Raw genomic sequence first — 8,542 nt, 5'->3', positions numbered from 1 at the left:
TCTCTTCATTCTTTCTGGAGTTATTTCTCCACTAATCTCCAGTAGCATATTGGGCAACCACCAACCTGGGGAGTTCAACGTGTCCTATCTTTTTGCCTTTTCATACTGTTCATGGGGTTCTCTCAGAGTTAGGCAGGGTCATTTGACTAATTCTGGTCAATGCACTGGAAGGAACAGTGACAGATGTGACTTCCAGGCCAAGCCAGCATTTAATGGCTACTGCCTGACTCTGCAGCTGTCTCTGCTCTGTTGTGCTGCACATAGGCTTTGTATTAAGATGGCAGAGCTACATGTTGGGACGAAGTAATCACAGAGATGATGGCCCTGCAGCAGGTTTTAGGTGAGTGAAAAAGTTTGATTTTGATCAGTGCAATAAACTATATATTTATGTCCCATCCCCATCTTTGAACAACCAAATTCATATGTTGAAATTCTTAGACCCTGGATGATGGTATCAGGAGGTGAGACCTTTGGGAAAGGCTCCACCCTCATGGGGCTTCCCTGGTGGCTCAGACAGTAAAGAATCTGCCTGCAACATGGGAGACCTGGGTTCAGTCCCTGGGTTGGGAAGATTCCCCTGGAGAAGAGCATGGCAACCCACTCCAGTATTCTTGCCTGGAGAATCCCCATGGACAGAGGAGCCTGGTGGGCTACAGTCCATTCAGTCACAAAGAGCTGGAAATGACTAAGCGACTAAGCAGAGCACAGCATAGCCACCCTCATGAATAGGATTAATGTCCTTATGGAAAGATCTTGGAAGATCCCATGCTTGCTTCTACCCTGTGAGGTTACAGTGAGAAGACTGCAATCAGTGAAGAAGAGAATTCTCACTAGACACCAAGTCTATTGGCACCATGATCTTGGACTTCCCTGTCTCTAGAACTATGAGAACTAAATGTTTGCTGTTTGTTCATTTCTTTATTTGGCCACACCATGGCTTGTGGGATCTCAGTTCCTGGAGAACCCAGGCCCTTGGCTGTGAAAATGCAGAGACCTAACTACTAGATCATCAGGGAATTCCCCAATGTTTGTTGTTTCTAAACTACCTAGTCTATAGTATTTGGGGGGTTTTTGTTTGTTTTTTGCCCTCCCTGTGTGGCCCGTGGGATCTTAGTTCCCTAACCAAGGATAGAATGTGCCCCCTGCATTTGAAGCATGGAGTCTTAATAACTGGACCGCTAGCGAAGTCCCAGTATTTTTGTTATAGCCTCTAAAACTACTAAGATATTAAGCCATGGAAATGAAACCTTTCACCTCAGATTAGGACTTGAACCCATGTGCTGGGACTCAAACCTGGCCAAAATCCATGGTCTTCCAACTGAGATCACACACCTGGTTTCAGAACCTAATGAAGCTCAGACTCTTGATGTCTCATCACAGAAAGAAATCAGTGAGAGAGAAAGTGATAGGTAAGAAGTGGATTTATTTAGAGAGAAACATAGTCCAAAGAAGGCAAAAGGAGAAAAGGGTGGGAGAGGTAGCTAGATAGTATCACCGACTCAGTTGACAGGAATTTGAGCAAACTCCAGGAGATAGTAGAGGACAGAGGACCATGGTGTGTTGTAGTCCATGGGGTCACAAAGAGTTGGACACGATTTAGCAACTCAACAACAAAACACTTCATAGACAAGAGTGTGGGCCATTGCAGAGGGTGACTGGCCTTGAAATGTGGTGTAGTTAGCTTTTATGAGCTGGGTTATTTCATGGGTAATGAATGGGAGGATTATTTCAACTATTTGGGGGAAGGGGCAGAGCTTTCTAGGAATTGGGGTACTGCCCACTTTTTGGTCTTTGATGGTCAGCCTTAGAACTGTCATGGTGCCTCTGGGTGTGTCATTTAGCTTGCTGATGAGTTACAATGGGCATATACTGAGGATCAAATTCTCGTTGAAGTTGACTTGTCTGCCATCTTGGACCCATTTGATTGTAATCAGTTTATGTTTTGCCCTCGGATGTCATTCTTTCCAAGTTGTGTCCTGCCTCCCTCCCTCCTGTTTCACGATCAGTTTAAGTGCATGCACCAGGACATTTTCTTCTTAAGCACAACCCAGCCTATCCTAATACAAAAGGCACTACAACCATAGTATTATAGAAATCACAGATTATATGACATTTACATTCAGCCCTAATTTGAAGAGGTTGAAGGGAGGAAGGAGAGATATTGCTGAATCAGTCTACTATCATCATCTTCAACAGTACAGACCAAAGATACCATATGCAAGTCTCAGGCTTCCAGTAAGCATTCTGGAGAATCAAAGGATGTGAAAGCAAGAAACAGATGGAAACTAAATCCCTGCTCTGAAGGTAGAACCTCTTCAGCTACATAATCCTTTCTTCAGAGAGTTTTATCCTGACAGACTATCAGGGTTAAGGCAAGTGGACGGACTATTATAGGCAAAGTCCTGATTTTTGCTAAAGTCTTTAATATACCTATTACCTTTATTATACGAAGCTTAAAACTTGAAGACAAGAGAAAAAGAAAGAAACAAAGTGGAGACGAGAGGAGAATTGTAAGAGAATGTAAAAATAAATGGGATTGAGGAGTTTATGGAGACAAGATCAGTGGTATTAGTGTTATTGTTCAGAGGCAAGAGCAGAACATTCAGGGATATCAAAAGCAGGCAATATAATTGAATAGAACAAAGATGACTGATGTAATTTGGGTTGGGTTGTGATCCTTAAGGTCTCATTGGGCCAGAGAAGTCTGTGATTTCTGAGGATATCATATTCTACGTGGTATAGCATGGTAGTTAAGCATGTGCGCTCCGGAGTAAGAGTAAGATGGATTCACAGCCCAGCTCTACTACTTATTGGTTTTGCATTCTTGGGTAAGTTATTTAACATTCCTGTGTCTCTCTTTCCCCACCTGTAAAATAGGAATTAGAATAGTGCCCTTTTTATATGGTTGTTGAACCAGACTATGTGAGGAATGATTCCTTCCCCAGTCAGCAAATAATGCAGGTGTCCGGAAAAACCCTCTCTCTCCTTGTCTCAGTGATCAGGGTATCATTCAGAAGACTGAGGAGGTAGTTTTCCCTTCCACACTCTATAGCTTGAGGCAGACAGATGATCTGTGTATAGTTTTTGTGCAACAGGCAATTACCTTCACCAAATGATCCTGCTGTTTGATTTGTAGTTTGACTCTGGAGTCAAAGGTGGGAGGGTTCATATTTCATTCTTGCTTACAGACAGTGAAGATGCCCTGGGGGCCCATTCCCACATATTGTTATGAATGTTCTCTTTTTGCCCTGCATTCCCAGATGTCTTTCTCTTTCTCATACACAGGCATAAATGCATTAGTTATTCTGATTCCTTAAATCATTAATAACAAGACAATCATGACCTGAGTCAATTCCATTCTTTCCACAGTATTAAGAGTATTGGTTTAGAATAATGATTTCTCTGCACCTCACAGTGATTCCCTCCATGGAAGTGAGACCGGGAATACAACTTTTTGCAGAGTGAAGCAGCACATATGCGGTTTACGGCCCAGGCTCTGACACAGCATGGATTAGTTTAAATTCTGGTTCTACCTCTTTTAGCTATCTAAACTTGAGCAGGTTACCCAAGCCCCATGAACCTCAGTTTCCTCACCTGAAGAATACGAATAGGCCTGGCTGGCTGGGGACCTGGGGACTGGCCTTGGCCTGGGTAGGATGGCAGAGGTGGCAGACCTCTATGGCCCCAGTGACAATGGCAGTGTTCCACAGTGACGTGGAGATCAAGGAGTTCCAATATGGAAAGAACTCAGAGATGTACTTCTACCCCTGCCCACATGGGAATAAATTCTGCATCACCCAGGAAGATTTGGCAAATGGGGAAACACGGCAACATGATCTAGCTTCTCTCTCATTATAAAAGTGATTTATGACAAAGGTCTGTTTACTTGTAGAGAGACAGTCCCGCCTCTTCCACCAATAATGAACTAGTTAAATGCTAAAGAAGACTTTAGGACTCCAAAGCCTGAACTTTGGGGAATGAGCCAAGCCGCAAAAATCAAATTCAATCACTATCTTCTTCATGGGGATAATTTTTTTTTTTTAATTTGCTACACCATGTGGCTTTCAGGATCTTAGTTCCTTAGCCAGGGATCAAACCCATGCCTGCTGCAGTGGAAGCGCAGAGTCCTAACTGTTGCAGGAAGGGGTCCCCTTCCAGGGCCTGAAAGGGGGTCTTTTGCCTACCACTCAGAAATGAACTGTCTGAGGAGACACAGGTGCTGACAAAGCAAGAGACTTTACTGGGAAGGGGCGTGTGGCGGAGAGCAGGAAGGTAAAGGAACCCAGGAGAACTGCTCTGCCTGTGGCTCACAGTCTTGGGTTTTGTGTTAATGGGGTTAGTTTTCAGGTTGTCTTTCACCAATCATTCTGACTCAGAGTCCTTCCTGGTGGCACATGCTTTGCTCAGCCAAGATGGATGCCAGCGAGAAGGATTCTGGGAGGTGGTCGGACACGTGGTGTCTCCTTTTGACCTTTCCTGAACTCTCATGGTTAGTGATGGCTTGTTAGTTCCGTGTTCCTTACCAGGACCTCCTGTCGTAAAATAACTCACAGAAATGGTTACTATGGTGCCTGGCCAGGGTGGGCAGTTTCAGTCAGTGTGCTTCCCCTAACATAATCACTGGACCATCAGGAAATTCCCAACAATCATTTTGTAGCTTGCTGTTTGTTAAAGTGTGGATTCTTAAAACTGGCTGCTGAATTCATCTCCAGTTGAAGAAGCAAGTCCACCACATGACATACCTGAATTTTGTGCCTAGAACTTTGAATTGGAAGTTTTCTTAATTTTCCATCTGAACATAGAAGAAGATAATTTCAAATCAGTGCTTTCTTTCCTTCAGTTTTGTTATTTGTATATTATACACCTAATTGCTTCATTATCTGACAAAAGCATCGTCTACCTCAAGTCATTAGGATTCTTTTTTTTTAATATTTATTTATTTGGCTGCATTGGGTCTTGGTTGCAGTACAAGGGATTTTTTTTTTTTTGCAGTGCACAGACTTCCTAGTTGTGCTGTGAGGGCTCTGAAGTACAGGGGCTCAGTATTTGCAAAATGCAGGCTTAGTTGTTCTGAGGCATGTGGGATCTTGTTTCCCCTACCAGGGATCAAACCCGCATCTCCTGCATTGCAAGGAGGGTTCTTAACCACTGAACCACCAGGGAAGTCCCAGGAGTCTTTAATTTTTTTTTAAAAAAAAAGGAGATTAAAAAAAAAGATTGCGGATAATAGTAGTATGTATATCATTAAGGGGTTATTCAGATTTTAAAAAATTACTGTAAGTAAAGCACTTTGTACTTGGCAAACTTGCAATAAACATTGGTCATTATTCACTTCTGTGTAATAAATGAATGGTAAATATTGCCCCTTCGTAAATATTTTATAGACCTAGAGATCACTTTTATGCAAATAATTTCTACATGTTTCTCCCTCGACCTAGCATCTCTTCTGAACCCCAGATAAATGTCCTCAGTTGATCACTACATATTTTCTCTCTTGCATTGCTATCCATCAGATTTGTCATTACATTAAACTCATCTTCCTCTAGCTGACTCCCTCTGGTCTTCCCTATTTCTGTTAATATCATTATTGTCACAGTTCCTTAGGTGTAATAATTTTGTCACCCATAGCTATAAAAAAAAAAAAGCTGACATTTATTATTTACTATGTGCCAGACAGTGTGTTAAACTTTTATTGAATTACTTTATATAATCCTCACAACAGTCTTATGATGGTTTATCAAATATAGACTGAGGGTCAGTGATATTGGATAAATTCTGCAAGTTTATATAATTAATAAGTGACTGAGTCAAGAATCACCCTGACAGGACTTCCCTGGTGGCCTAATAGTTAAGAATCTGCCTTCCAATGCACGGTTCAATCTTTGGTTGAGGAACTAAGATCCCACATGCTGCAGAGCAACTAAGCCTGCCTACCATAATTAGAGAAGTTCATGCCACAACGACGTCCCAGCCCAGCCAAAATTAAAAAAAAACCACCTCACCTCTTTTTAAAACAGAGCCATACTGCTTAGCACTATCATGACTATTAAACAGGTCCTCTCTCTCTTTTTCAGTTATATCTGATCAATTCCTGTCAGTTTATCCTAGAAATTCTGTTATAAACATTCCTTTTACCACTTTAATTCTTATACCTTGATTATTGACGATGTCAGCATCCTAATAATTAGTTTCTTTTCTTCCAGCTTCTTGCTCTTCCAAATTTTAGCTAGATCTTTACTGTCTAAAACATAGCCCTTCCTACATGCCAGGGTAATTTTGAATTATCTCTTCTGATCTATTTGTATCTCTGTAGAGTTAACTCATTGGAAAAGACTCTGATGCTGGGAGGGATTGGGGGCAGGAGGAGAAGGGGACGACAGAGGATGAGATGGCTAGATGGCATCACCGACTCGATGGACGTGAGTTTGGGTGAACTCCAGCAGTTGGTGATGGACAGGGAAGCCTTGCATGCTGCAATTCATGGGGTTGCAAAGAGTTGGACACGACTGAGCGACTGAACTGAACTGAAAGTGAATGAATGGCACTGAAACCATCCATCTCAAATTGGGACTTGAACCCACAGTCTTCTAATTAGAATCACTCACCTGATGTCTGGACTTACTGAGGCTCAGGTTCTTTGTGTCTCAGCACAGAAGAAATTCAGCAAGAGGCTAAGTGATAGGCAAGAGGTAGATTTATTAATATAGAACACTTGGGAGAGGTGTAAGCAGGCAGGTGAGGGGGCTCTGCCCTCTGGATTAAGTGGGCTACATTTTTATAATCAAAGGAAAATGAGGAAGGGGGAAATACACCTTCTTCCTCATTCTTTGAGTAGATATCAGGCTTACATCACTAGCTCCTCCTTTTGTATGTGACAGGAGAGTGTTTGACCCTACGGGGTCAAACTAGGACTGTCACAGCACCTATTCAAATCAGCAGAAGGGTGGTAATATTTTTCTTTCACTTAATGACCTGAGGTATATCTTGTGCTTTATAGTTAAGTAAGCCTGCTTCATTCCACAAAATTCCCATAGCTTTCTCGAGCGATCATTAACTTACAGTGGTCTCTCAAATTTTCCTAGGTTTCCCTATCTATAATCTTCTACTGGGACTTCTACAACTACCTGTGTAACTATCCTATTCTATCCCTATCAGCCTTGATAGGTTTTTTTTGATTTATAGAATATTAAAATATTTCTCATGTTACTATCCTATCCCCAAGCTTCAGTGGGTTTCCATTAATTATAGCCGAAGGTCCTAACTTAACCTAGCATTTAAAATTTGTCTCTAATCTTGGTGGTTCTATCCCCGACTGTTCTATAGCACTTTATTAAGAATGTCTAATCAGTTTCTCAAACATTTTCTGCTTTTCTCTTATACCTTTACTCTTTGCTGCTTTCCTAATCTCATAGTACCTACAAACTTATCTAGTTACCATCTTCTTTTCGTGTACACAAATCCTACTTCTTCTATAAAATCTTTACTCTATCAAAGCGTCTAGTGACCCCTCTTTCTCTCTTCACAGTAGTTGATATCGTTAGTACAATTCACTAAACATTACTGCTATTATTATTTGGGGAGATGAATATATTTGATTGGCAGATTTTATTTTATCAAGGAGTGGGTGAAAAGTCAGTGATCTAAGGTCTGAGATAGTGAATTCCCACTCTTGGAGGTTTCAAGCAGACACTGAAACCCATAGATAGGGTTTCTGGAGAGAGTATTGGTGCATTTGCCAGTTAAGATTACTTTCATCTTTAAATCCATATTTTTTCCTGATTTGGTTTGCAGAAACATTTATGTATGGAAGCATGGAGGGTTTTGTGTGAAGTTAGGAAAGGAAGATTAAGGTGAATCATGTAACTAGAACGGCTTGGAGGAAGAGATGAGACCATCCTGTTTTCTATTGCCCATCTCCCTTCTCCAGCATTTGCCTGGGCAAGACCCTCCCCACCCAATAAAGTTTAAATCATCAAGTTAAAAGAACTTAACTCTAAGACATGATCTAGCAGTCTACCAATCAATAGCATTGGAATCCTCAGATTCTCAGGATCCATTCTAGAATTTACTCAGTCAGAATTTATTCAGTCACAACAAATTCCCAGTGATTAATTTGTACACAAATATTTTAGAAGCACTAGTAGAGTGGACTCCAGATATTAAAAAGGTGCTTTATATAGAACTCTATTGAGCTGATAATGATAGCTCAGTTGTTAAAGAATCCGCCTGCAATGCAGGAGCTGCTGCTGCTGCTAAGTCGCTTCAGTCGTGTCCGACTCTGTGCGACCCCATAGACGGCAGCCCAACAGGCTCCCCCGTCCCTGGGATTCTCCAGGCAAGAACACTGGAGCGGCTTGCCATTTCCTTCTCCAATGCATGTAAGTGAAAAGTGAAAGTGAAGTTCTCAGTTGTGTCCGACTCTTAGTGACCCCATGGACTGCAGCCTACCAGGCTCCTCCATCCATGATATTTTCCAGGCAAGAGTACTGGAGTGGGGTGCCATCGCCTTCTCTGGCAATGCAGGAGACCCCAGTTCAATTCC

At 41.9% G+C, this 8,542-nt stretch overlaps 1 pseudogene; it reads left to right on the top strand.

The window, feature by feature from the left end:
• The first annotated feature begins 3,693 nt into the window (after positions 1-3,693).
• LOC102276141 (diphthamide biosynthesis protein 3 pseudogene) lies at positions 3,694-3,940 on the top strand (annotated as a pseudogene).
• Positions 3,941-8,542: the final 4,602 nt, after the last annotated feature.

Source organism: Bos mutus, chromosome 19, assembly GCF_027580195.1.
Source record: "Bos mutus isolate GX-2022 chromosome 19, NWIPB_WYAK_1.1, whole genome shotgun sequence".
Taxonomy (NCBI): Eukaryota; Metazoa; Chordata; class Mammalia; order Artiodactyla; family Bovidae; genus Bos; species Bos mutus.
The sequence above is the reverse complement of the archived record's forward strand: the minus strand, read 5'-3'. Positions and strand labels throughout refer to the sequence as shown.